Source organism: Megalopta genalis, chromosome 1, assembly GCF_051020955.1.
Source record: "Megalopta genalis isolate 19385.01 chromosome 1, iyMegGena1_principal, whole genome shotgun sequence".
Taxonomy (NCBI): Eukaryota; Metazoa; Arthropoda; class Insecta; order Hymenoptera; family Halictidae; genus Megalopta; species Megalopta genalis.
The window spans coordinates 27,974,203-28,001,970 of NC_135013.1; the positions used below are offsets into that span (position 1 = coordinate 27,974,203).

The 27,768-nt window shown below is 43.7% G+C and overlaps 1 protein-coding gene and 1 long non-coding RNA gene across 2 annotated transcripts in view; one reads left to right on the top strand and one right to left on the bottom strand.

Annotated features, from left to right (window-relative positions):
• Positions 1-27,768, bottom strand: part of LOC117220794 (uncharacterized) — a 100,838-nt gene that overhangs the window by 53,500 nt on the left and 19,570 nt on the right. The gene's annotated exons all lie outside the window — the stretch shown is intronic.
• LOC117222335 (uncharacterized) lies at positions 684-10,996 on the top strand. Its single transcript, XR_004490666.2, has 3 exons — positions 684-1,268; positions 8,870-8,938; positions 9,015-10,996. It is a non-coding gene; the product is annotated as an uncharacterized LOC117222335 (long non-coding RNA).

The window sequence follows — 27,768 nt, forward strand, 5'->3', positions numbered from 1 at the left end:
CCTCTGCCCTAAATCCCCCCGGTTTTATCTAACGAATATACCGGCGCGACACGCCGCGCCAAAACTTCCGAGGACCGTTTGAGGTCGCGGATGAACCAGATTTTCACGATTACGGTTTACAGAGACCGTTTCATCGAACACGCTTGTTTGACTACACTTTTCGCTGTTTACCTGCTCTTGAAATGCGCGTTCCAGTCTCGTCCCGACGCTTTCGTCACGGTTGTTCGGCTCGACAGGCGTTCGAAAATTCTATTCGCTGTTGTTATTCTATTCGCTGGCTGGGCGACGCCAGCGAGCATAGCAATTTCTCCCTAATTTTCCTTCAATTTGTAAACAGAGGAGATGCGATTATTCGAGACTTGCATCTCGTTTTTATAATTGCGGGCAGTCGGCAACTATAAAAATCAGTCGCGAGGCTCGAATAATCGTATCTCTTCTTCCCAAATTACCCATTTTTGTTTAAAAATATTATAATATATTTATATTTATTTATTTATATTTATTTTCATATTTATGTTGTAAATATATTGTAACATAATATTATATAATATTATATTATTATTAAATATTATTTAAATATTCTTACGGAAAAAATTCTCTCAGAACGTTTATTTCAAAGGTCCCTATAAAATAAATAAACCACCGAATTATTATATGTTGAATTTATGTAACAATATAATAATTTTTCGTTTATTACCAGAACAACTATTTAATTCGATTGTAATATTATTCGTTAAATAATATTTAGCACTTCTAACAATGTTCGAGAACTTCCTTTTATGTTAATTAACGAAATACCGATTAAGTCTAGCTTATGACAAATTTTCGAGAATATTTTCTAGCCCTGCCATAAACGTCTCGCATGCAATCGATCTAAGAAAACCCGCATGCGAAATAATTTACTGTACAAATCAACGAAAACTTGGCCCAGATAATCGAGGTTCTATTGCAATCAAAATGATTAGCACGAGAAATACGTTTCCGTTAAGTTTCTGTTTTCAGCAAATGTTGCAAGAATGCCTATCGTATTCAATTATCGGCGCGGTCACGGTGTTCCCAGCCCGGCGGAATGATTCGGAATCGGTGCACGTCCAGCGACACGACACCGTCCGATTTTATCGAGCAAGGGGGCAAGATGTCACGCGAGCCGTTTCGATTCGGGGCGAGGAAAATATAAAACCGGCCGTGGATCGGCGGATGGATATAGGTGCTCGGTGTTTCCACGGGTGCGGATATCATCGTGGGATCCGTCGCTTTCATATGCAAATGTAAGTGACCGCCGTGGCTGCGGCCGGCACAATTGAGCGCATTGAATTTACTGGCGTTTACCGTAATTTACTTTCGGCCCGGGCCGACGACACGATTTAAACGTTCCAACTGGCCCGCGGCCGCATTAAATTGCCATAAAGTTGTCGCTCCCTATTCTTCCCGGGTCGCCGTTACGTCGCGTGATACGCAATAACTGTTCCCGGGGATTTAGTGCGCCAATCCTGTCATCGACGCCAGGGTAACTTGTCTCTGCGCGGACGAGTCATCGAAGTCATCCGATCGCTAGACGGAATTCTGGTGACTTCGAGGTGCAGTGAACCGACTTGAACCGACTTGTATACATTGTGTCACCGTCGAATGGAATGTTTGTTAGTTAATGCGTTATTTAACACGATTTCGATGTTTCATTTGTTGCGAAAAGAACTTTGATTTTACCTGGTTAATTAATCCAGTTTTGATTAAAATGAAAAAGTATGATTGAAGAAGTATTTATTTTTTATATTATTTTTATGATTATATATTATATGATATTACATTATATCATATAATATAATATCATATATATCATATAGAGTTCATGGTGTATCAAGTTTTTCATAAACACCATAAATTCAGCAGCATTGGTCCTTTGATGTCAGATTAATGTAATAGAAAATGATCAACCTGATAAAAAGATAAACAGTCGATCTTGCAAATTCTTTTTTTAATACTGAAAACCTAAAGAAAAGTCAAGTTGTCGCAGGGAATGGCTGTAACATAAACTATGTTCAGACAGGACTTGAATCTCTAATGAAATCTTTCTGACCAATAAACATTCGGAGAGTTTCAACAATATCGATCGAACGAAGAAATTTATTTTCTATAATGTTTGTATTCGTCGATGTTTGATTCGTCCGCGCGTTGAATTCTTATGGCGTGTTATCGCTACGATATTTAAATTCGGGTCGGTAGCATGAAAAGGATCGATCGAACGACTGCGAGAATTATGATTCAGATTTCCCTAATTTAACCGATTTTGCCCCGGCCCGTCGGACATGATCGAACGATTTCCAGAGCGCTTCCGCCCGACGCGAATAAAGTGCTGATGTAAAAGGCACACGCGACAAAGACGTAACGGCGTCCGATTTCGTGCCGAGGGTGACCCACATTTAGTGAGAGCGCAAGAAAACACCTGAGCAAAGGTGCCCTTTAATTCACAGGCTCGTAAAAAGAGCCGCTGTCACGGACCGTCGTGATTACGTCGCGCGGAGGCCTTCGTTAATTGAAATTCATTGTTTGACGACTCGTTAGGAGCTGTCTGATAATCGTCCGTTTCTTCCTGCTACTTCTGAAGCCGAGATTTTCGCCTTTGCACGGTTCACTTCGCGTCCCCGCGCGAAATTCTAATTTCACGTTGAAGCTTGGTCAAAAATTGAATCCTGTAATGCACTCTGTCACCGTAGCCCCTTTCTTTTGGACATTTTAATTGCTTTAATTGTGACTATTCATACCGGGCTTATTCTTCACCCCTTGCTATACGACGTTCTTCATGGCCGCAATAATTATGACTGTCTTTAATAATTTCTTGAAAGATAAAAATAAATTTATATTTGTTGCATGTTTACGGTCTCTTCGGTGCTTAAATATTGATAAGAAAAGAATAAAATCGTTAGAACCAGACTTCATTCGAGTCAGTTAATCAGGAAATCTAGATGTTCAGCTACAATAACACTATTTTGTTACTTTTTTAGTTTTTGCTAGTATTGTTTGAATTAAAATTTTTTTTTAGAATTTTGAATTACAATTTAGTGGACTGAAAATATGCATTTATGACAAACGCAACGCAACATGGAGGCAGGTCAAAGTTTCAAAAGAGGTGTCAAATAAAAATGTCTATTCTCCTGCGACTATTTTAATAAATCGTACCCGGTGCATCAATGTTTCTGTATTCTGTCAATTTTGCACAACGATTCGCAGTCTACGAACTAGACGTTTTTAGAATAGAAGCAACAGTCTGCCGATTTATTCGCCACCGGACCGGCGATGATAGTTCGTCTGGCGATGACACAACTCCGGCATTAATCTCGCGATCTCGAATAAGTATTTCCATCTGGCGGAGCAGCGGCGCTGTTTTATTAAATTTTAATACTCCGACGACTTGGGGATCTCATGAATGAGCCTCCCGTAAACCGTTTCTTCCTGCCGCGGAAATGCAATTTTCTTCACGGGCACAAAGAGCACGGCAACTTGTTATTTCAAAATTGCTACCACTTCATTGTGACGGGAGCAGACGACGTTCCCGCGGGCTGCTCGCGAATAGCCCGAAGAAAGTAAATTGTTCTTTCGAAAGCGCGCCGTCTAACGATCGTCATTTTAGATGCTTCCGAATGGCCGAAGTGTGTCCCGCAATTTTTGCAATCGGGTTACGAGAGTGGACCGAACGAGGAAACGGTGAATCAAATGAGGGGCATCGTCTTCGTGTAATTGCGCTGTTACATTATTATTTCGTTATATGTAATAGTTGTTGGTCGTATGTAATCATTTAGTCATGATAATAATTAGTAGACCGCGGATGTTCGTGCATTTATCGCACGCGCAGTTGTTTGAAATGCGAGAAAACGCGTGAACTAACGAGGTCTGAATACCATTTTTACTTCCTTTTCAAAGTCAGTAATTTTTTCATTCACGAATAAAACTCTTTTTTAATTCTGGTTTCTATAAAATGACGTATGAAAAATGAGAATTTGCATATAGATACGCAGGTCTAGCAATTATTATTTGAAAATCCATCTGTTAATCGACACTGGCAAGGATGAATTTTATAAACAAAAATAAGTGACTGTTATTTATACATTTGGAAATATTTCGTAGCAGAAAAATTACTTCAAGCTGCATATATGTATAAAAATTACTGCATGCTGAAAAAATTACTGCAACCTGCATAATATATATTATTACATAATTATATATTAATATATAATTATATAATAATATATATTATGCAGGTTGCAGTAATTTTTATATATTTTTTTATAATATATATTATTATAATATATTATTTTATAATATATTAATATATATTATTATATATTAATATATAATTATATAATAATATATATTATGCAGGTTGCAGTAATTTTCCAGATACGATTTATTATATATATACATTTAAATAGCGCACTCGCTTAAAGAAAAGATGCATTAATTTTTGCAGAAAAAATTCCGAAAGATCACATTTCTAAAAAACTAGAAAATCTACGATTGAATGCACGGTCTCATGTTCCGTGGATGAGCTCTTATTAAAAATTCGTTTGAACTCGCGGAAGAAGTAATCGATAACCGCGACGAATCGTATGGCGTTTCCGGTCAGCTCGCTTCAACCCTTCTCGGCTCGCAGCGGCCGCAGTCGTTCATCACAGGCCACTAATCCCCGGGCTGAATTCGATCGTTTAACGCACGCGGGACGCGACCTAATGATATCGCCACTGCCCGATAAATTAATCTTCCGGTGAACAGTCGATTATCATCGGCTCCTTCGGGGATTTCGCGGCCGCACACGGGGGAAGATAAATCCCTCCTGCGTCTTTCGATCCGTGTTCCCCGGTCGGGATTGATTAATTAACGCGCCGGGACGACAATGGGGAGTGCGTGGGTCTGGACTGACTGATGAACGACAGTACGTGGACGCGTCCCACCCGGATTGCACCATGCAAAAAAACAAAAAAAAAGGAAATCTCGATTCAGTGGACAAAAATAAAGTTCCCGGTGTTGTCGAAAAATGAAATAGCTCGCTCGGCTGGAAGAAATGCCAGGCAGAACGATTTTTCTTCCAGCATTCGTTTGCGCATTGTATTATTTTAAAAGATATTAATAAGTGCGACTGATTTTCGATCATTGTATTAAATGTGAAACAATATTTTTTACTTGATAAATTTATCGACAACGGACCGTAGTGTTTTCAGTGTTACCATGCTGTGTTAAAAATTTCTGCTATTTTTATCTCACATTGCCAAGAAATTCTTACGACTTCCCTAAAAATGATAATCCTTAAAAATTCGGTCTTCGCAGTCGCATTTGCAAAATAAGCCTGGTCAGAGCAGGATCCTTTAAAATGAACACGTTCCGAGGCACGCACGAAATCTCGAAGCGGGCACACCCGCCACGCAGAATCGCCACCCTCTTCGCGCTGTCGCGCGCAACCGATTCGAGGCCTCGTTTTATTTCCTTCGCTTCGTAACCCTCTTGATTAACGAGCCTTTTAGCGACGCCCGGTGTCGGCAAAGTGGCCGACACCGTCGATCCACGATTGATCGATGGGAATTTTAATAACCGGCCGGCGATCGGAAGTCCGAAGGAGTCGGCGATGGTAATGACGGAAATATCATTTCGGCGGATAAGTTCGCAGTGAAATAGATCGGTCGATGACCGGCAACCGAGGGACAAAAAAATATGTACGAAAAAAAGGGGAGAAATATTCGATGAAACGATAGCAGGCTGCCCCTGGGATATTTGTATCGCGAGCGTTTATACGAAAATACTGCTACTGCTTCGGGATCATTTTATTTTCGGTTCCGGACCGCGAGTTTGGTTTTCGAAACTCCGTAATTCCGCGCTTCGCGTGCGACCGGCCGACGAATATTCAACCCTCGGGAAAATAAAATTCGTGTTTTTATATGTATATATATCTCTCTCTCTCTCCGTCTCTTATATATATATATATTTTTTTTTTCGCGTATCTATACGTGTGCGCAGCATTCGGCGTGAAATGGAACTCGAAATTGGAATTATTCGCGATTCAGAGTGGGTAATGAGCACGCCGCGGATTTCGCGCGTTCACGGTGAAACGCGATCGAATGCGACGGACACACGAATGTGCAATGAAGACTTTCATCTACGTCGACTCCTATTGTTCCTGCATAATCGTTGTTTTCGCTGAATCGCATGGGAGAGTCGCGAAAAGAAACGGATCGTGCACAAGAAAATCCGCAGACTCGCAGACTGCGGTCCAAGAAAAGAAGATTACCTTTCTCTTATATGTAACAGTATCGACTTTATACTGTGATGTTTACAGAAATGGTAACTACGAATTTTCTTGCTCGCTGGATATTTCGCGGATTGGATCGGATTGCTATCGAAAAGCAGAACTCGCATTTCTAACTGCGACAGAAAGAGTTTCGGAATTCGGATATTTATTCCGACTTCGAAAACTTTTATATCCACGATCCGAATTTAAATCTTCGGCGATCTGTGTATAAAATGCTGAAAGTTCTTTCTTCGAACAATATACGTTAGGTAAATTCGGAACGAATGATGTTGAATGAGTGGAATTGAGAAGGGAACAATGCGATATTAGTATCTATCATGTTGCCTAACAACATCGAGTATACACTTCATAAAAAATCGTTGTAACAATCTAATACATTATGCAATGATATAAAAAATATTTTATTAACTCGCGAATAAGTCTGCATACTTGAAGCGAAATCCTCAGTAAAATGATTCAGCAGGTTCGTTTTGAGAAAAATTACACTTTCTGGAGTTCGACCGATCTTTCTGCTAATTGTTTAACAGCTTGCTGTACTTCGACTTGTCTGATTCACGACAAAATTTAACAATAACCTGCAAAATATGAATGTTATTCTTTTCTTCCAAGTTTGAATAAAATTCACTATTTTCAATAAATAACAATTTTAGTCGCGTTGCTTATTAAACGTTCTATTTATCAGGTTTCACAAATCTTTCTATAATCTCCTTCCGAATCGTCACCAAACTACATCAACCAGATTCGACATTTTTCGCTCAGGTGCGCACAATTCTTCTGGTCACCGCCAAAAGGATTACCGAGTCACGTATCAACATATCTGGGTCTACATTGTCACGAAAGCAGTCGGACACGCTGGCAGCAAAAATCGTGTCCCTGGAATCATGCATACCGGTTCCGCGTGGGCGTCGGTGGCCGCACGCAAATCGCGCGTCCTCAAAGAAAGCAATCCGAGCGGTCCACGTCGCGGCAATACGACAATTTCCGAAACCGCAAGGTTGCCCCATCTGGGGCGGATCGGGCAGCTTCCGGTACCCTCTTCAGAGGAATCATCGCGGCGTTCTGCTCCGCGGCCGGCTCTTTTCAGTCGCGCGCAGTTCCTCCACTTTGCGAGCCAACAGGAACCGACCAGCATTTGTCCGACCGTCCATTCATCCGCCCGTTCCACGTTGCAAAGGCAGTTGAAGTGAGGAGAGAAAGAGAGGAGCCCTGGAGAGCGAGCGGGTTGGAAAGAAGGAGAGAGAGAGCGACAGAGAGAGAGAGAGAGACAGACAGAAAGAGAGAGGGAGAGAGAAAGAGAGAGGGAGAGAGAAAGAGAGAGAGAGGTGGGATCGCGCTGGATCCGCGAGAGGGAAATGGAAGAGAGTCAAACGGTGAGCGAGAGAGGAACAAAGTGAAAGAGACGGAGAAAGGGAAACCCGGGAGCTCTATCGACCGACTTCTCTCATCCAGTGTCCCAGCTACGGAGCCGTAGGTTGTAGTTGCAGCTGAAATCTCCTCCTCCAACCACCGCCACCCTCTCTCGCCCTCTCTCCCTTTCTCTCTCTCTCTATCTATCCATCTATCTCTTTCTCCCGGCCTCTCTCTCTGTCTCACCCCCAGTGTCACGCTCGCTCTCCTTCTCCCTGCACCGATCCTGTACACTGTACACGATCCTCTCGCTTTCTCCCTGGCCATGGCGAACTCTTGACATTTCGCCGTGGTGCTGCGCCAGTTCCATGTCCCGGCGAGAGCCCAGATGTCCTCCGATGCTTGTTAATGCGCGCTGATTGCCAACGATATCTTTTCACGGCTAGCCCCGGCGATAAAGCAGCGAACACAACGGCAAGGGACGAAAAAGGGCGCGCGGGGCGGCCGAAGGAAAACGATCACGGCGTACGCGGGGGCGAAACTGATAGCGATCGGGACGCGGGGGCGGGTGTGCGCGTGCAGCCAGGGATGAAAGGACGGTTAATTGAGGCGCGAGGGGCTGCGACGAGAGGGGCGCGCCGAAAGTAAAATTCGTAGTTAATCACGCCGGCAAGGAAGCGGCGGGAAACTGTGAAAAATTTTCTTCCAGGAGTACATTACTCTTTTATGGACACCATGCTGCAGAGTTTTATTATGCCAGGCGGCCGGAGGGGAATTAGCCACCCGAGTGCTTCGGTAATACAGGGAAGGGAGACTGAGTGATTGTTCGGCTGGAGACCGTGTTTATTGAATTATACTTCTTAGCCTCTTTCTGTCCGATTTGCCCTTTATTTTCTGGCCGAATGGAGACGCGTTTGTTGTACGTGCGCGGTTACCTATTTCTTTTTTTTTATTACGCTATTGAACCCCCGAAGGGACTGTTAGCGATATACACGGGTGCACGTAAGATACGGATAAAAAAGAAATTTGCGCGATCGCAGTTACAGAAACATGCACTTGCAAGTGTATAGTCTTTGGTGTGTATGCCTGTGCTCAAAGATCCACCGAGTGTTTCTCGATAAATTTGCACGTTATTCTCATAGAAACGGTGTAACGCCCGGCTTCGCCTGAAAGGTATCCATCGAATAAGGCGAATAAAAGTGCAGTTTCTTTCACGATTCTTCCTTTCAGGAGGACGTTAATAAAGGCATTCGTCCACTTGACGACGGGTTAGGAAGAAAGGAAACGGAGTGCAGAAATGTGAGTATTGAGAAAGGTTTCTGGTGTGGCTTTATTCTGGCTAGTCTGCAAAATTAATTCCTCGTCCTACTTTGAGGAGTCTGGCCCGGGATGGAGATTTCTTTCAACAAGTCAAATCTCAGGAAACAATAGTGCATTAAAAAGAGGACCAGCATGCCATCCGTGTATGCTCGTGGCGAGGAAAATGGCACGGCGAGGTGTTAATGGACGATGTCTATTTAAACATTGGTTGTACCAGGAGTTCGTTTCGTTCTCGACTCTAATTTCCATAGCGAGAAATTAGAATAATTGCCTTTAATCTTTATTGCACCTGTATGTGTCGTCAGATGCAAGCGGTGGCGTTAAACACAGAGTAAGTGTCGCTGTTAAAATATTGCATCAAAAGGACGGTTTTATTTGATAAAATTAACAATTTTATTACTAATATTTACTTATCCACTTAACATTAATATATACTATATACATAATAAACGAAAAACGCAGGGAAAATCAAATGCTTATAAAAGATAAAAATGCAAATTGCTGCTTTAAAGTGGTATTTAGAGAAGCAAGGAACGGTACATAATGACATTTTGTACGTCGAACACCAACATTGTGAATTATTCATATAATTATTCATATTTTTTATTTGCTCGTTTTATTCCGGCCTGGCCTCAAAATATTCTAAACATTTTGAAATTTAATGGTCACTACTCTTTACACATGACGAGTAAATTATTAACGACGTCATTATTAACGATAGAATAATTATGATAGAATAACTTTTAATCATTGAAACTGTGAAGATAATGGTGCGGCAAGGATTTAAAGGGACACTTTTCGATTCTAAAGTTGTCTATTTTTTAACCGTTTTACAATGAAGCATCTACAGACGCGATCTCTACCAAAAGGCTGCTTTCTCCAACAAAAGAACTTCCTTCGCCTATTTCGCGAAGAATTACGTTTCTGCTTAAACAATGTCAACCCCGACGAATTCGAAGTTACTCTCGCGGCCGATTAACCGCGTCACCCGAGGGTGCCAGCCAAATGAATCACATGCGCCGAAAATAAATTTCCTCTCGTGGACTCCGTCCACGTCCCATCTGGCAAACCTTCCTCCGACTCAAAGGTACTCGAAAGAGCTTCCTCGAATCCACCCCACGGCCACTATTTTCCCGTATCGCTCGATCTTTACGCATAAGGGTCCACGGAGCACGCACGTGCGTCGGCCAGCTCCGAAGGACGCGGCGAAAGAAAGGAAGAAATTGATGGCGGGGCGGCCAGGAAAAAAAGAAATTGCCGGCAGCTGACGGAGCACGGGGGTCACCGGAAAAGTTGCATGAAGGTATAGGTCACCTTCGCCCGATGAGGCTCTATGCGGCGTTGATTGCTTCTCTCCTCTCGAGCGATCGTGCGAGCCGCGTGATTGGCGCTGCCAGCGTCGTTCGGCCGACCCTGCGACGGGGGCGAGTCGGCCGGAAACGGACAGAAAAAGCAGAAATAAGCCTGAATATTCGGCGGCGGGCTCGCACGCACGTGGCCGGGCCTTGTCCTTCGGAAATGAAAGCGTTCCGGGGCGATGGGGCCGCGACCGTGACGGACACGCGGACGCGGAACTCGTTCCCGACGCGCCCCTGCACGGAAAAACAAAACACACGGAATTGCTGGCCGGTCCCTCCAATGACCTCCAACCTCCTTACCTCCGTTTCGGTCTGATTATGGCCGGTCGAAGGTCGTGATCGATCGTGATGCGAAGCGAGAGCGAGACCAAGCGATGGGGGATGAGGAGAGTTTGAAAGTGTGTCGACGGTGATGCTTGTACACTCGGTATATTGGGTCGGCCGACGTTATTGTCGAAGAAATTGAAATCCAAGTTCGCTATGCGAGTTTGCTTTTTTGTTAACGTCCGATTCGCGAGCTGGATTTTGTGACAGAGTACACTTTCGTTGGTGACGCAAAGAAGAAGCGTTCTATGGGTGGATCGATCTGTAATTGCATTGGCAGTGATTCAAGATGTATAATATGAGTCAAGGAAATTTTATATTTGTACTCGTATCGCAATAAAGCAGCAAAAATCAGTATACAGACTTTTTATTGATTAATTGGTTTTGATCCCTTAGAAGACATTTTTTTCGCAGATATGCTGGTTAGCATTTCCTCATCATTAATCGAGACAATTTTTGTTTCTTGTATGGAATATAGAGAGGCCAATGAACGTACATGAAGTACTTTAAAAAATATGTTTGTAAAAATTTACGAATAAAGCAGAGAATCGTCGCGAACATCGTCAATTTTATACCTGCGAAACTGATCCGCCGTCCGAGGGTTAATAACATTATCATTTTGCCGATTATGCATCGAATCTTCGACCCTTTACATTGCGAAATATCAATCATTATTGCATTCGAAACTCTGAAAGTTCTGGAAACGAAGCTCGATCATTTTTGGACAATTTAAATTCATTCTTCGTTTAATCGATTACTCAACGTCAAAGTTCTCGCGTATCTTTCGCGTTGGATTTAAAATTACGTGTAACATTAACGACCGAATATGTACAAAAAGAGAGTGATTAACTGTCTAAAAAATGAAAACGGAGACCAGGGCTGGATCATCCAATCAGCCAAGACGGTCCATGTACCAGGGACTCGAGATCCCGATACAAAACTATTCCAATAAACAGACGAGCGGTCACGAGTTGGCGGAGTCGGCGTAATAACAATTTAAATATGCAGTCCTCCTGCTTAATTGTCCTCCCCAGGGAGCGCAAACAGCTGGGACGGAAGCCGCGAGCGCGGACCGAGACGCGGCGAACTCGTAACTTCCCGCAATTTAGATGATAATTACATTTACATGCGCGGCCGTTTCGTAGACTTACGATAAACTTCCCGAGCGACGAGATGTCGGGAAGATATCGAGCCTGGAAATTCTTGCTCCCGTCCAACCCTTGCCTCGCGCTCACCTACCCCTACTTTAGCCGAAGGGTCCAAGATATACCTACTGATCATGATCTTCGGAGAAATTGAGCGCGCATCCTTTCGTCGACGATATAATTAACACGTTCGCTGCCAGCGTAAAATGATACAAATTGTCGTCAAAGAGAACCTCCAGATGCTCTAAATATCATGCTATGACGTTGCTAGCGAACTTGTTATAATATTAGGGTGTCCCATCAGTTCTCACCTTGATCAATATTTTGCAAATAAGCCTCAAAGACAGCATAATGAGGTCTCCTGAACGATGGAAGAAGATAATAGAGCAGAACGGTTCGTATATAACTCAATAAATCAGTCTTAAACAACAAATATCGTGTAATCATTTCGCATCCGAAAAAAGGAAAGAACTTATGGGACACCCTAATAATTATCTCGATGTCTCCAAGGATTAACCAACGCTGCGTACAATTCAGTAAATGTGTACATTTAGTTTCAGTATCGTGCTTATTGTATTTCGTGTAATTTTACAGCGCATTCACAATTACCTCCGTTTCTGTCTCGAACAAACGATGCCTAATTAAATTACACGAAGTATAATCAGCAGACTGTGGATCTCCGTGCAAAATAATTTGCTGTAGCAATTACAGGAGACAGGGGCTGAATATAAATGTATTCGTATGATCTGCTCTGAATGTGAATGTTATTTATTCGTTTCTTCTAAATCGAGAAAGAAATTTGATGCATCTGTTATCGCAGTCTAGCAATGGTAGTAACTGAAGATGTACGCTAAAAGGACCTATCTCGTTCATAATCAACGCGTTAACCCTTTGACATACCATTTTCTTCGCAGTTACTGCGATCAGAAAATTTTCGATTGCAATAATATCTTAGAAGGGAAAGAAAATTGATGCTTATTGTACGCCTAAATTGACTTGAATGCTTAAACATTGATGACAAGAGATTAGAATTTTATTCCAATTTTAAAGGACAGAATAACATCTGCACTCGACAAGTTATTACTAGAAATTTTCACGACGAGTCGGACCCGCCAAAGTACGGCAAGGGGTTGAAAAGAACGTAGTTAAATATTTTAGTAAATTGAAAATAATAACGATCTCAGGTTCTTCTGATATTTTTTCTGTTTCGCGTTCCACGCATCCATTTTTCGACTGACAATCCCGAAGAAAACAGAAGAATCGTTTAATTCAATTTAATTCAATTCGGAACACCGCATCGCGATTGCCGAATCGCAGAAACTCAAAATATTTTCACCCACGTCACGAACGTAGCGTTGACAAATAAGCCGCTTATTCGAATCCAGGCCGGCTAAAGCCAGATAGGATCGTCTCAGCCCCAGCTCAACCATAAAATCGCGTAAGCATCCGCGAACAATAACGCACACGGCAGAGTGCTACGCCATAATACGCCGATCGGTGGCGGCAGTTACAGATTGTAGCGCGGGCATGCCGCGCTCGTGCAGAAATCTCGGTGTTGCATATCGCATGCAACAGTCGAGATCGGATCTGCGGATCGCGTGACCGGGTCGCGTGGCCGAAATAAAAGGAGAAGTCGTTAAAAGTCGTAAGTGGCGTTGCCGGACGGCCGGTCGAAAGTAAAAAGGCTCCGCCCGCCGGCGGACACGGATGTGCCCAGGACCCTTTTAGAGTTTTAAAGGCTGCCATTCCCCCCTTCAGAAGTTAACTTCGCGAGCGCTAACTCGTGTCGCTTAGGGCGCGGAACGCCGCATTAGGGGTGAACTGTCCCCGCGGACCTCGCATCCGCTCTTAGGGAATAATCAAGTTACCGGGCGACGCTGATGCGTCGCGTGACGGTCCCGGAAGTCGCATTATTTTATTCATGCGAAGTCGTGGCCTGTGTCGCGGGCAGGTAACGCGATCCAGTTTCACCTCCTCGTCGCAGCCCGGCCCGGCCCGATCCGGCACCCTCGGAAGCTTTTGTCGCAACCCCTCGTGCCTCGATTTTCACGATTTCAGGAAGCAACGCGCTGGGGTTACGAAAATCAATATATCACGCGTGGACCGCGGATTTTATTTCAATTGAATTTCATCTGACAGAAATGAATAGATCAAATGTAAGATTATAGAAACATTTATACGATTTGAGGATATTATCGTATCATTCTCGACTCGTTGGTATGACTAAGAAAGAGAAATAAATGTCTGTATAGTTTCTACGTTTTGTAATCAACGGAGACAATTTTTATTTTGCATAACAATCCGCGGTCTGGTTATGTGTCTTCACGTGGCTCAACAATTTCAACGAGTCTATTGTACGCGTCTCATATGGTAACAAAAAGTTAATAGCAAGTTCAACATGTACCTGTACATCTTATCGTTAGAGTGCGATGTTTTACGCAAAATAAAAGCTGTCTAAGTTGTTCGTAATAAACGTAAGTTGGATGAAAATGTCCTTCTTAGAATTGTAATAACTGAAAAATAACGTGACAATATCTTGAAATATTTTCAATAATCTTGCAGATTTCTATTTGATTCATTCGATTGGAGAACGAATGCATAAAATCCTTAATAATTTCTATCAGTGCACAAAATGAAATCATTTGATCACAACCTCATCCGCGAAAACGTCTGCAACACCGGACGCATCTCCGCCAGCTTTAATCTGACATTAATTACGTTAATTGTACGAAGATTAAACAACTCGGAAAAGCTGGTCCTCGATTAAAGAGCAACGTGGAAAAGAAATGTTTTCTCTGGTAGGTCGGCAGCTAGACGGATCTCCTCCCCCTGTGCCAAAATTGAAACGCGGCTAGCAACGTTCTCGCGCAGAGACAAGGTAATTTTTCCCGTTGCAATTCCATGGGTTTTCCACGGAATTCCTTCGCGCGCGCGTAATTCCAATTGCATATTCAACGGCCTAAACGTTCTGTCGTTGCCAGCAGTCGCAAAGTTATTGTAACGACATTTCGCCGAGGAACGGAGACTCGAACCCCGGTGGGAAGAGGGAAAAATGGCGACGACGGCGGGGGTGTCTGGAAAGGTATGGCGGGGTGCGGCGCGGCGCCGGGGCGGGGGGGGGGGGGAAGAGCAGGCCTCGGAAGGATTAATTTTCTCTCACTTTTCCAGCGCGACGCCGTGAAATTTTACGGAACTGGATCAATTATTTCGCGTAATATTACGCGAAATTGTGTTCCGCAGTAAGAGAGCTAGTTAAAGTGCGGTAATTGCGTTTCGGATTGCAATCAACGCGGACCGGTGGATTTAGATCGACATGCAATTTTTCGTCCCGACCCGTTTGCGCGATTTAAACGCGCTCTCCCCGTCCGCGATTAACGTCTGAGAAATCACGACCGTCGCCGTGTTGTTCCAGGATAGTAATTTTCCGCGGATCCGCTCGGTCTGTCCGATTCCGTTGGAACTTAACTTCTGATTATGGTCGTCGAGATTAATACGGCGCGCCGATAGCGCAGGATCCCACAAATTGGATGAACCGTCGACGCTGCGCGCACTGCGAGTTTATAACGTTCATCGAATTTTCCCATTTTACACACTTTTTATTCCGCGACGAACGTTCCCGCGATCCGGTTAAATGTCCTGTTGCCCATAAAAACGGCGGAATCCACCGGAATATCCGCTGTTTAATCAAAGATAAATTCAGTGGTCGCGCGTACCATCGTCGATGTTTGTCAAAAACTGAGCTACACCTCTGGAAACATTGATTCGATCGAATCAATACGGCATCTGTCATTATAACTATTCATGTAGCCGACGCGGAAATCGTTTCGATAAAACTCGCTGTAAATGTATGATAAAAAGCGAACACGTTCGATTCTATTCAATGCATAGCTGCAGAACGAGAACATTTCAAACCGATTCGGAGAAAGTTTCGGTTACGTTCGAGCACTTTTTCTTTTATTAATTCAATATACCCGTGCAACGGGCCCTTTTCAGGCCCACCAGCAGATTTGATGTAATCCGATATGGCGTGCGCGGAGAAACATTCGGTAATGTTCCTTCAGCATTGCGTTTACAACGATCGACAACGAGCAATTAACAATCGTAAAGGTCGAACGGTTTCGTTCGTTAGATACACGTTCGGGCACCGGATAGAATCTCATTTGAATTTGAACTTGAAAGAGCCTTCCACGTTTAAATTCTGTTCAAAATTTCCATAACAAATCCGATGGGATAAAGGGTTGAAAGGGATATTTTCGAAAATATTTAACCGTCGGATCACGGAAACGTTTCCCCGTTCTGAAATTAACGGCCGCGAACACGCCGTTTCGCGGAGCCAACAATTAGCAGAATTAGTGAGCAATCGGCACGAGCAATTCGTCGGCATCGCGGTTTTTTCAGTTTGCCCGGACGTTGCATCGTATCCAGCCGGTTCCGGGCCATAAATGCAGTTTCTCTTGCAGAAACCGCGGCATTGTTTTTGTCGCCGTTACACGAACGGGGTGCGGACGGGGCGAGGAGCGCGGGGAACAAAAAAGAAAGAAGAGCGCGGGGAACAAAAAAAAAAGAGAGCGCGGAAACTCGCGGCGAGATGAAAAATGCAGGCGCGAGTGCATCCCCGCGGCCAGCGCGCACTGTGCCCGCGCGACCGGGTGAGAAACACGGATTTATGACGAGTCCGCTTTTATTCCCCGCTTATACTTTTATTCCTCGTGGTCTTCGCGACGATAACAAGGATATCGGTGCTCGTCGGAGGCTCGGATTACCGGCGCGGCGGGTTTTCACGACACCGTGAAAAAAAGGATGAATAAACGGCCGACCTCGTTATCCTGCAGCGGCGCGCTTTCCGCGTTGATTGCGTTATTTGGGGCTGTCGTCTCCCGCTGGACCATTAGGAAAATTAGCGGACCCGTTGGGAATATTTTCTTCCGTCTTCTTGGCCGTCCGACGAGACGATTCTCCGGAATATTCATTTCTCTTTGTCTTTACGTCGCGTCACGTTCCTTGGCAAGAGGTGTCCAAAGTGGTCCAATCTTAGCGATCCGAAGCGATGCGATTTTTTGGACTCTTCTCCGAGGTAATTAATGGAGTATTTTTTTTTCAACGAGCATCGTATTTAAAAGTGCATATATTGTACCAGTGCTGGCAATCATTGGGCTGACGAGTCTTTAAAAATGTTCGAGTTACTCAGACACATGGCTGAGGCACTCTAATAACACCTTTTAAAAATACAAAAAACTAATTTGACTATACAGGACGTTAAGCAAACGAATTTCTATTTTTGTAATAATTAGACTGGGGATCTTCACGGAAATTAAAATTGTCTGCATTAATCGCCAGACGTAAGAGTCAAGTACAGTATTTTTTTCTGTTTTAGTAATTTCGATACGTTCAAATTAATACATCAACACTCGCAGTTTCTATTAATCTTTCCACCGTTTTCAATGACATCTGTTCATTTCTGCCATAATTGCACGAAATCCGCAGTCTAGTAATAATAACGCTACCAAAAAACGCCACGAATTTTCATTAAGTTCTACATTTTAGATTGATATCCGTGACAAAGCGGAGGCCACGAGCTTTACATCTGCATTGTAAAACAATTTCGTCGCGACTAATAACAAATTTACATTTTGATAGAGGAACCTAACGAAGCGGGAATCGAACGAGGTTTTAATTTCACCCATTACCGGCCTCCGTGAAGTTCGAATAAAACGGAGCAGCGTTAAATTTCGTTAAACTTCGTGTTCCGCCGAAGTTTCCGCGATGAAAAAGGGAACAACGGCGCGACAGCCTCTCCATTTTCCTAACAATCGCATAATCCGTATACCGGCCGGTAGAACATAATCGTCGACGGATAATAAAGACGGTAAACGACGTTTTAAATATCGCGGACGCCATTTGCCGAAGGAAATTGCTATGCCGCGCCGCGCCGTTGCAATCTCGAGGCGGTTCCACGGGAATTCGAAATTTCGTGCTGGCCGAGGAACCATTCAACGACGTCGCCGTTATTAATTCGACCGGCACCAATTGGGAATTGCTGTTGGCCAGTCTGGTATTCCCGTTTTGTCGCCGGTTTCGGCGGCTTTTCGTTCAATTTCCACGTGTTCCCGAAGACATTTGCGATGCCGGTGTGACAGTGTTGCGATCGTGAGCCGGGCCAGCTGCTGGTGACGCCTGTCCAACAACGTAACGCGAATCCCCATAGTATAATTGAAATCATTCCCCTACCTGTCGGGAGAGGCTACTGTACCGGTGAGTCACGTGATTCGTTGTATCGTGCTCGATGTTATTCAATGCACTTCAATTTTATTGTTTTTTTTTTTTAATTCGAGAAGCAAACGTCGAAAGAATTTTGTTGGCAACAAAATAGCTGAAAAAAAACACGATGGACAAATGCGAAGATAATACATGAATTTATTAAACGACTTCGAGGATGTTTAACTTTATCGCATTGTTGTCTATGTTATTGTCAAGATAATTTTAATATCACGAACATTGTTCTAAATAGTTTTGAAGAATTCTTACCATTGTCGCATTGCTCACGATGTTGCTGTAAAAGTAATTTAAAAATCAAGAATATTATTTTGAACGGTTTCAAAACGTATGAATATTATTTTAAAGCGATCCAAGAATGTCTTACGTTATCGTACAATTTTCTATATTGTTATCGAATTTATCGAGAAGTCGTGAATATTAATTTAAATGGCTCCAACAATTTATATGATTATACTATTGTTCTTTACGTTACTATCAAGGTGATTTAAAAATATCGAATCGTTTCCAAGAACTACGTTTTACTTTATCGTACAGCTTTTAATAAGGCAGAATTGGTAAAGATACGGAAGCATCGTCAAAATACACGGACATCGTTATCGAGCCCCAATATCTTGTAAACGAAGCAGCAATAAAATAGAACGAAAACGACGACCGGTATTTTAAATCGGCCTGTACATCGGCCCGTAAAAGTGAACGCCGTCCGGGTCCCCGTAGACGTATTATCTTTGTTAAATTCGGTGTTTATAATTGCGGGACCGTGGAAAAAGGGGTCGCGGGACAGGGATGAGGGTGAAACGGTCGTGCCAGTTCGGCGCGCGTCCAGCAGATAATATTTGTTTAAATCTATTTCGACGGCCGAGAAAGAGGTTTGCCACGTTATAGTCAGTAACCGTGTTACCGTAGCCTGCTGCAGCCGATAACACCGGGAACAATAGCGCAATAATGAAGCAACGGGGGCGGCTGTCGATTCGGCCGCGTTCCGACAAACGGGACCGAACGGAATCTCGTCGTTCTGTCCCCTCTGAAACGAAATAAACACTAACGACGCGTTTAATACCGGGGATAATGAAATACGTCAAAGAGCACAATTCGACGATCGCTCTTCTGCTCGGCGTTTTTCTCCGCCGCGTTGCTGCAAAACACGGTCGGCGCTCGTATTATTGTTTCTTTGAACGCGACCGACGAAATATTCCGGCAGGATTCGAGATTTTAAAGTCAACGGACGACGACGGAATTGTCGGACTCGTTCTGTCCCGATTTCGGCAACAGGACTCTCGTGCTTTTAAAGTTGTGCCATTCCTTCGTAATCTTCACAAATTACGAATGACAGATTGATTAATATTCTTCGATTCTTTTAATATTTCGTCCATAATATTTTCTATCATATTGTATCGTTTAGGAGCGGCGGGTTTTTATTTCATTCTTATTTGCATTCGACAGCATTCGCGCCGTAAGATTCGCTCACACTTTCTTTTCTGCATATCGATGGGTTTTCAGCTTGATTAGTGAAACTAAAAAGCAGTCAGATTTGTAATCAAATTATTAGATTCATTGGCACTTAAGTAATATTACCTATAACAATATAAACATGTTCATCGAGCGACTCGATTCAGAAACACTGATTACAAAGAGAAAATGTTAAAGGAAATAAAAAAAAGAATGCCGTGAAAGCTTCAGCGGTCGTCGATTAAACGACCCATTTTAAAAAATGTGTAGAGAAAGCAGGAACACTTCTAACATTACATTTTTGTTCAGACATTTCTGAGAAAAGAGCTGGAACATTACATTGTTGCAGAATCCATGAAACGAACGAAATTGGATCGAAAGATCCCGGGAGCACAAGCACGGTTAGATGATTTGGCGATGCAGGAGCTATCCAGCCCTGCTGAATTATTTGGCCAACATTTATTCCAGTTTCTGGTCTGGCCCCTCGCCAGTCAGCGCGTCGAAGCCTCCCCGTAACCGAGGTCACGGCATTTCGAAATTCGCGGGGGCGCAATTTATAAAAGCGGCGTCGCATTAGCTCGCGAAGTGAATCCGACGCCCGGCGACTCATTAGCATTCCCGGCGACGCTTAACCGGGGCGGGGCCTGAATAATTTCAGGTGGTTTGATCCCACCCCCTATTGTCCGCGCGTGGTTGGAAACGGGAACAGCGAAAGTCGTTCGACGGCTCGCGTATCCTCGCGAAATAAAGGTCTGTATTTCCGCGTGAATAGTTTGTCTACGGGCAACATATATATTATACATATATACATGTACATATATTTCTCTGTCTGCTGTCTCTCTCTCTCCCTTCGTTTCTCTGTTTTTCTGTTTTTCTGGCTCTTTATCCTCCCTCTCTCTTTCGCTCCTCCTATCCCGACGGCCAATTATAGCGCGAATCCTGTTATCGGGGCTTTTTCGCGACCCGCCCATGTTAATTAACGGCCGCGCGACGTATATACAGACGCGACGGGGAAAAAAGCGTCGGCTGATGCCGCTCTGACCGTGAACCGGAATGAACGAAGTTATTAATTGCGGGACGACGACGCCCCGTGCGACGAAAATGCGAAAATCAAAACAGCCGTGGTCTCTGTGCCCATAACTTTTTTTTTCCAACGCGAATAGATCACGCCGCGTTTACACTGCGAGACAAAAAGGTAGCACGCTCTCAAATTAACGCAATTTTCATTTGTTTGACATTGCAACCGAGGTTTCGATTTTATACAGAAACATGCAAAATGTAAACATACGCGAATCAGATAGAATTGAATTTTCGCCGGTCTAAACAATTCCATCTGGAAGAAAAAAAGAATTTTTACGGAAATACAGTGCGAAGAAATGATGGCATGTTTAAGTAAAAATTGTGTGTAGCAATGAATCATCGAATCAAATTTAATGCTTAATATTTTGCGGCTCCTCCTTTGCATTCGATAAGAGCCATCATTCTCTTTGGCAAAGATTTATAGACTTCTTAAAATGACTTTTTGCTCCAATTGCTTCCACTCATCTGGAATAAATTGTTCTAATTCGACGATGTGTTTCCGAATTGACTGAATTTTAACGACGGGCTGTCGTTTCACTTCTGGCTGTAACAGCGTTCGGTAACAAGATACGAGCGAAATTATCCGGTCGCAGAAAAATCGTATTAGAAATCGGTCGTGTAATTATTTGGTAATTCTCTACCGAAGAATAACAGTCGTGACGTGTGTCAAATAACTATACGGAGACAAGAATTTGCGTACAGATCAGAGTCCACGTATAGAGAAACGTATGTTTACGATTGCACAATTGAGTCGGTTGGGTCTTTGAACTTTCTAATTGCTGGCAGCACATTCAGGTGGACAGTGCGTCGAGTGGAAAGAGATTCTTTCTCGCTGATGAATGGAAAATTAACGGAGAAAGTTCCTGTCGTAACGTCATATTAATGCCATCACGCGAGAAAGTACCATTGAAGTAATATTTGTGCGTGGAAGCCTTATGCATTACGTTGGTGCGCTATTACCCTGACGGAACACTCGCACGATCGTTTAGTACAACGATATTCTCCTCTCCCGTTTCTTGGCAAACGAAAAATATTTTCCAAACACTTTTCCCTGCAGCTGCGTACCTACGTGAGATCGTAACACATTGACTTCCAAGCAAACGACCTGAAAACTTCGATAAAATTAAAGTATTTTATTGAATCGAATTAAAATTGAAGAATTGGGACATAAATCACTTTTACAATATCCTTACACTTTACAGATCCTAGTAAAATTATAATAGTAATAATAATAATAAAGATAGAGTGTTAAAAAGACGTACGATCTGTTCTAATGTTCTTTCAAGATCACTTATCATTCTTGATTCATTCGCTAAAACGAAAGAAAATGAACAACAAATTTCGGTGTCAGCTTTATTCTCGCAGCATAAAGGCGAGAAAAACACGCGGTATTTTGTACACAGCGAACGCGCAATAGACTTCCTGCAGAAGGCGAACAAAAAGGCCAGAGTTTCTGACTCGTCGACGCAATTACACCTTTTGTCGTCGTAGGAAGCACGAGCCGGCCGTTAACGAGCGACCATATATTTTTTAATTGAAACGGCAAATCCTCTTAAATCGCCGGGAACAAATTAGATCCCTTTTGTCCGGATCGGAAACAATGTTCGGCTGTCGATGTGCTTCCGAACGATCCCGCGTGGCTATTGCGTAACGAAGCGACGTTTCGGATTTCCGGTCGTCGCGATCCGCGATTCTGAAGCCCAGCCCCGGCCCGGCCCGGCCCGGCTCAGCTCGGCTCTGCTCGGCTCGGCTGTTCGCATTTTTCATTCCAGCAAATTAAATTCCTTTGTCCGCGTCGCGAGCACCGGCGCCGATCGATTAGAGCCTCGCTTATTAGCGGCAGAACGCGCCCGGCCCGCCGCCCCGTTCCGATTACGGAATCCGTTAAATCGCGCGAATAAATTGTGACGCGACGTCTCGAATGGTAAACGACGATCCAGATATTTCTGTATCCTCGATCGCCGGTGTATTGATCGCCGTGGCCCTATTAGACGCTTCGAATCTATTAGCGATTGCGTTTTCGTTGCGCGAGACCGGACATAAACAAAACAATTTCTTGTCGATTTTATACGCTCATTGGGTCTCGATCGTTCTGTTTCGATCATTTTCTTTATAATATATCGATGATGTTAGATACATGAAAATAAATAATATGCATCTCTCTTGTAGAGGTTTTATTTTTATTAGAAACACATTTTTCGATTGGCAAAGGCAACTGTTTCCTTGGATCTTTATAAAGCAGTCTATTATTATTAAATGAAGCCAGAAATTATTTCGATTCTTTACAAACATTGATTAAGTAGATTAAATGTCATTTTTTAAACCTGGAGATATCTGACAGGATACTTTGACTAGCACAAATTACAAACTGATGAAAACTGAAACTGTGATATAAGGCGTTACATATTTTTTACAAAATACAGACCTCTTTTTTTATATTTAATTGCTCATGACCTCAACGTGGTTATGTCAAATGATCCATGAAACAACGTTACCAAGATTCAAATAGATCTTTAAACGGTTGCAAATGTGATTACAGCATCAACCTGATAGAATCCTTGGTAAAGATTGATGAAACACCCGGTCGAACTGTCCAAAAATTTCGGCGTCACATTTCTGCCCGCAACGTTTCAATAAATTCCCCGGAGGAATTAAAAGTACCTTGATTCCAGAAACCGGAAGCGAGCGTCGCTCTCACGAACCGGGTCCGAAAAATCCCCGCCATTATAAATTTCCGTGGGCGGGTCTCTCGATCGTACATTAGAAGCCGTCCGCTCGAAAATCCTAGCCGGCCAGTGAGAGTGCCGGAACCGTCCCCGTGAAATCACGAAACCGTAATTCACCCCTTCAATTGCACTTAACATTGCAGGAAGAATGTCTGTCTGCGGTGTGTGCGTAGGGAATTAACATTGCACGGGCTTCGCGCCGTTGTCTCCGAATTTTATGGTGTAATGTCCGCGACTAGAGATCGAATCACCATGAAGCACGGAAAAAGTATTAAATCTAGATTAAAGTTTAATCTAGCGAATGTCAATTATGCGAATTCGATGAAAACTCTGCGACGTTCGAAACAAGAATTTCTGCGTTCAAATACAATTTCTGCATTTCTGCATTTGTTTCCGCGCAGCGAAAGACTTTCGAAGCGAACGATTTTGTCAAAACAGAATTCCTCGGGCAGCATGGTTGATCCTGTTCGCGAATCTCCGCTGAAACACGTCGGCTTTAAATATCTTGCCGGTTCGAAACGTTTCGAAACATTCCCGGGGAAAAAAAATGACATTTCAAGCGGACGCGGAACGCGCGAATTCGCGCTGAAAAACACACCGGTCGCGTCCAAGTAATAACTTAATAGCAATATCGCGGGTACTTCGTGCGTGTAAACAATTTCATAAGCTCTCTCAGATGAAAAACGTGCTCCAGCGGCGCTTCGCACTCGCGCCCGGAAATTTATTAACGTAATACGCGCGTATCACGCGAGTAACGTTATATTAAAACATCGTTTTTTCATCGCTGGAATTCTACGACTATCGCGATAGCATCCGCGACGAGGATATCCACGGCGAGTTTACGGACAGATCGTTATCTGTGATATTACTTTTTACATCCTCGACATTCCCGGTGAGTCGCGAAACGCTCGTTTATCCGCGTTCTTATTATTTTTCGTTGTGCTCGATTCGTTTCGAATTGTCCATATATTTCTTCGCTTGTTTACTGCCGAGACGTTCGCGAGATAGAATAACATACGGTGGTCATTTTATGACACTTGTCGACGGAGAATCCTTTCTGTTCAAGTTCTCTCTTCGTGGGGCAATGTTTAAACGTATGAAATTGCGTATGCACGCGTCTGCAGTCTGTTTAATAACGCAATGGCAAGGGAATGCTACCAAACGTGTACCAATACGTATAGATTAGATCATTATTAACACTGCAAATATTTTTGCTTGTAAGTTGGACAACTAAATCAAACTGAAACGTAATAATCAATCGATGTCATCGATAATGTTGTTAGGACTTTCCTTGTACGTGCTCATGGTGGTTTAACTTCATCTAAGAGTGTAGACTATACAGTAAATTCTCTCTAATTGATTGATCTCCGCTCAGATTGTACACAAAAATGGAAAACTTGGGAAGAGAAGATACGATTATTCGAACCTTGTGGCACGTTTTTATAGTTGTTAACAATCGTATATTATATTGATAAGCTTATATTATAATTTGTATTAACAGTATTGATAACAGTAGTGTAATCTGCGCACTCAACATTATATTGTTAGACAGACTGCAGGTGCGCGCATGTTAACACTAGATTTATGGAGCACAAAAAATAGCTCTTTTATACTAGTTTATAAAAGTAACAATGAGAAATTTGCTCTGATTTTTAACAAGTGTTATTGTATCATTTGCCGCAAGTAACACATAAATCGAGTAAATAACTCATAAATGTATCTTCACGATACGAATAATCGTAAATTAGGAAATTTAGTGACCCGTCATTTTGACGGGTGATCCGTAAATCTCTGCTGTTAACATTCCATTTAACAGTCTATTTAGAGTGACGCTCGATTTCCACCGTGCTTGAAAGTGGCCAAGGGTCGTTAACGCGACGTAAAAATGACGGATCGCGAGGAAGCTGCACAAACTCCGGGCGTCCGTTTCCCTCGAAAATCGCGGGGCAAAAGACGAAATGAAAACGGCGCGCGTTTGAAAGGGGTTAAAGTGGGTAGAACCCTTAACCAGATTCGAAGCAAGGGCTCCTCGGCGCCATTCTCTGTGCAGGGACACGGGCGGCTGGCTGCGCGAGATAGGGTCAACAAGAACGCTATAGGGCAGCAGGGTGAGGCGGGAAAAACGGGGCGTGGGGGTCTGTACGAGTACTATGAGAGTAGCATTCCCCTCTGGTGGGGATGAAAGCCAGCCGAGCTGTTACCTTCCGGTTCGGAATGGGGACCCAGAGAGCTAGGTCAGGGCAAAACAACGTTAAATCCGCGCTACCAACCCCCAGGCGCAATTTCCGTTTACCAGCTCCAGACCACCCCTCGCGCCCCTACCATCCCGCAGCCGAACCCGACATCGCCGGTGCACGCCGATTTCTTTGAAGTGTCCATCCTTGCCCGAGCTAACACGGGTTTAAATGATACTGAGACGCGTGGACCGGGATTATTGATTTTCCGATCGAAGCCGCCCGCGGATTCGGCCGCCCGATTAAAACGAATCGGAGAAACATGGCCGTCTCAGGGTAAACCACACGGGCCGAGCACCGTAAATATTTTTTTGCAAAGGTGCGCGAAATCTTTGACGCGTGGACTTTGAACAATCGATCCGGGAAATTCGTAAAATCATAGTACATCAATTGCCTTAACCCATTCAACTATGATTTCATTCGCAACGAGACAATTTTTGTTTTTGATACAGGGTGTCCCAAAAATGTCTTGCAATCCGGAAATGGGGGGTTCCTAAGGTCATTTGAAGTAGCTTTTTCCTTTGCGAAAATGCAATCCGCAGCTTTGTTTACGAGTTATTGACGAAAAACACTGACCAATAAGAGGCGAGGATTAGCTGGCGCGAAGTGACCGAGCCAACGCGAGCGGTCGAAGTCCAGTTCCGCTGATTGGTTCAGTCGCCACGTGCCAGCCGAGCTCGTCTCTCATTGGTCACTGTTTTTCGTTAATAACTCGTAAACAAAGCCGCGGATTGCATTTTCGCTAAGGAAAAAGTTACATCAAATGACCTCAGGAACTCCTCATTTTCGGATTGCGAGACATTTTTGGGACACCCTGTATGTATGTCCATTCACTTTCATTCCTACGTTATGATAACGGAAGAATCAAAATTTTAGAAGAAACGAATAACATTCGCATTTATCAGATTATATATGATATCGTCATCGCGATGACTCGTGGTCATAATGCAAGCGTTTCAATGATACTTCCGAAGGAAGGAAAGACCGAAAATCTTTTCCATAGAGATAAGCATACAAAGCAAGATACAAAGCATAGTTACGTTCCACGGGACTCTGAGAGGTCCGGGAACGAGGCTCAATCATTTTTGGCGCGTCCGAAACGCAGCGACGATACTCGCTCCGCAGCGTCCAGTTTCGTTGATCGATAGCCCCGGAATGCGGTTAACGAACAACCCTAATCTCCTTCAGAAGCCGTCTGCCATTAAAAAGCGCTTGATCCCGGCGGCGCTCGAAGCGTGCGCGAATATCGTGGTTCCTCCCGCAGGATCGCGCGCGGCGAACGCGGCGCGCGTTCTCGCGAGAGAATGCGAGCGGCCAATGGAGGCTCGTCACTCGATAATTGACAATGGCGTTTGCTTGGCTACCGTTCGGCCGGGTTTGCCGTTTGCTCGGGTTTCTATGGAGCGATGGGATCGCGACATGTCGCACGCGCACCGACCAATTTCACGAACGCCGGGGGATCGATATTACAGACCGGGTTCCGCGCGCGCGGCGGATGAAGGCGGATGAAAGCGGACAAAGGGTGCCGCGAGCTACCGAAGAGGATGTTTGCGAGCTAAGACGAACGGGAACGATGGAGCGGCACGCGGAATTGGTTCGATTGATGGGAACGAAGGCGATGGTAATGGAACCGGAGCTCGCGGTCTTGATGAGGTCTCTGGAATTGTCTTCTGCCGGATACCCGGCTTTGGTACCTCACTTTTGTTTCATCAAGCTTCGACATTCACGCTGTGTGTCTCTTTTTTATAAATACTGGAGTGGCAAATTAACGCGTTGAACGTTTCGTCTAGCGCTATGCTGATGTTCCATTAACCGCATCAAATCATTGTCTACGCGTGTTAGAATTGTATTTTCGTGTTCTACCTTCGGCGACTGTCGCGAACATGTTGGCTGATCTGTACTCGGATCGCTATGATTTTAAATGAAAAATTAACTATTCATACGCGGGCCGACTATTATTCAAATACCACGGGCTAAGCTGGAAACCATTTGCAACCCGCTAGAATAATCTCGGCGGCGTTTTGTTTGTTCAGAAATGTTGGCTTGAAAGCTCCGCGCGATTTGTAATATCGAAGTTTTATTTGCGGTTTGTGGCCGCGTATCGACCACCGGCAAACTGAATTTTCATTCTTGCAAATTGAAATAAATTCCGAATGTGCAGGTAGAAGCGACTGAAACGATTCTTTTTTATTTTTTTCGTTCGACCGGCAGACGCTGCTT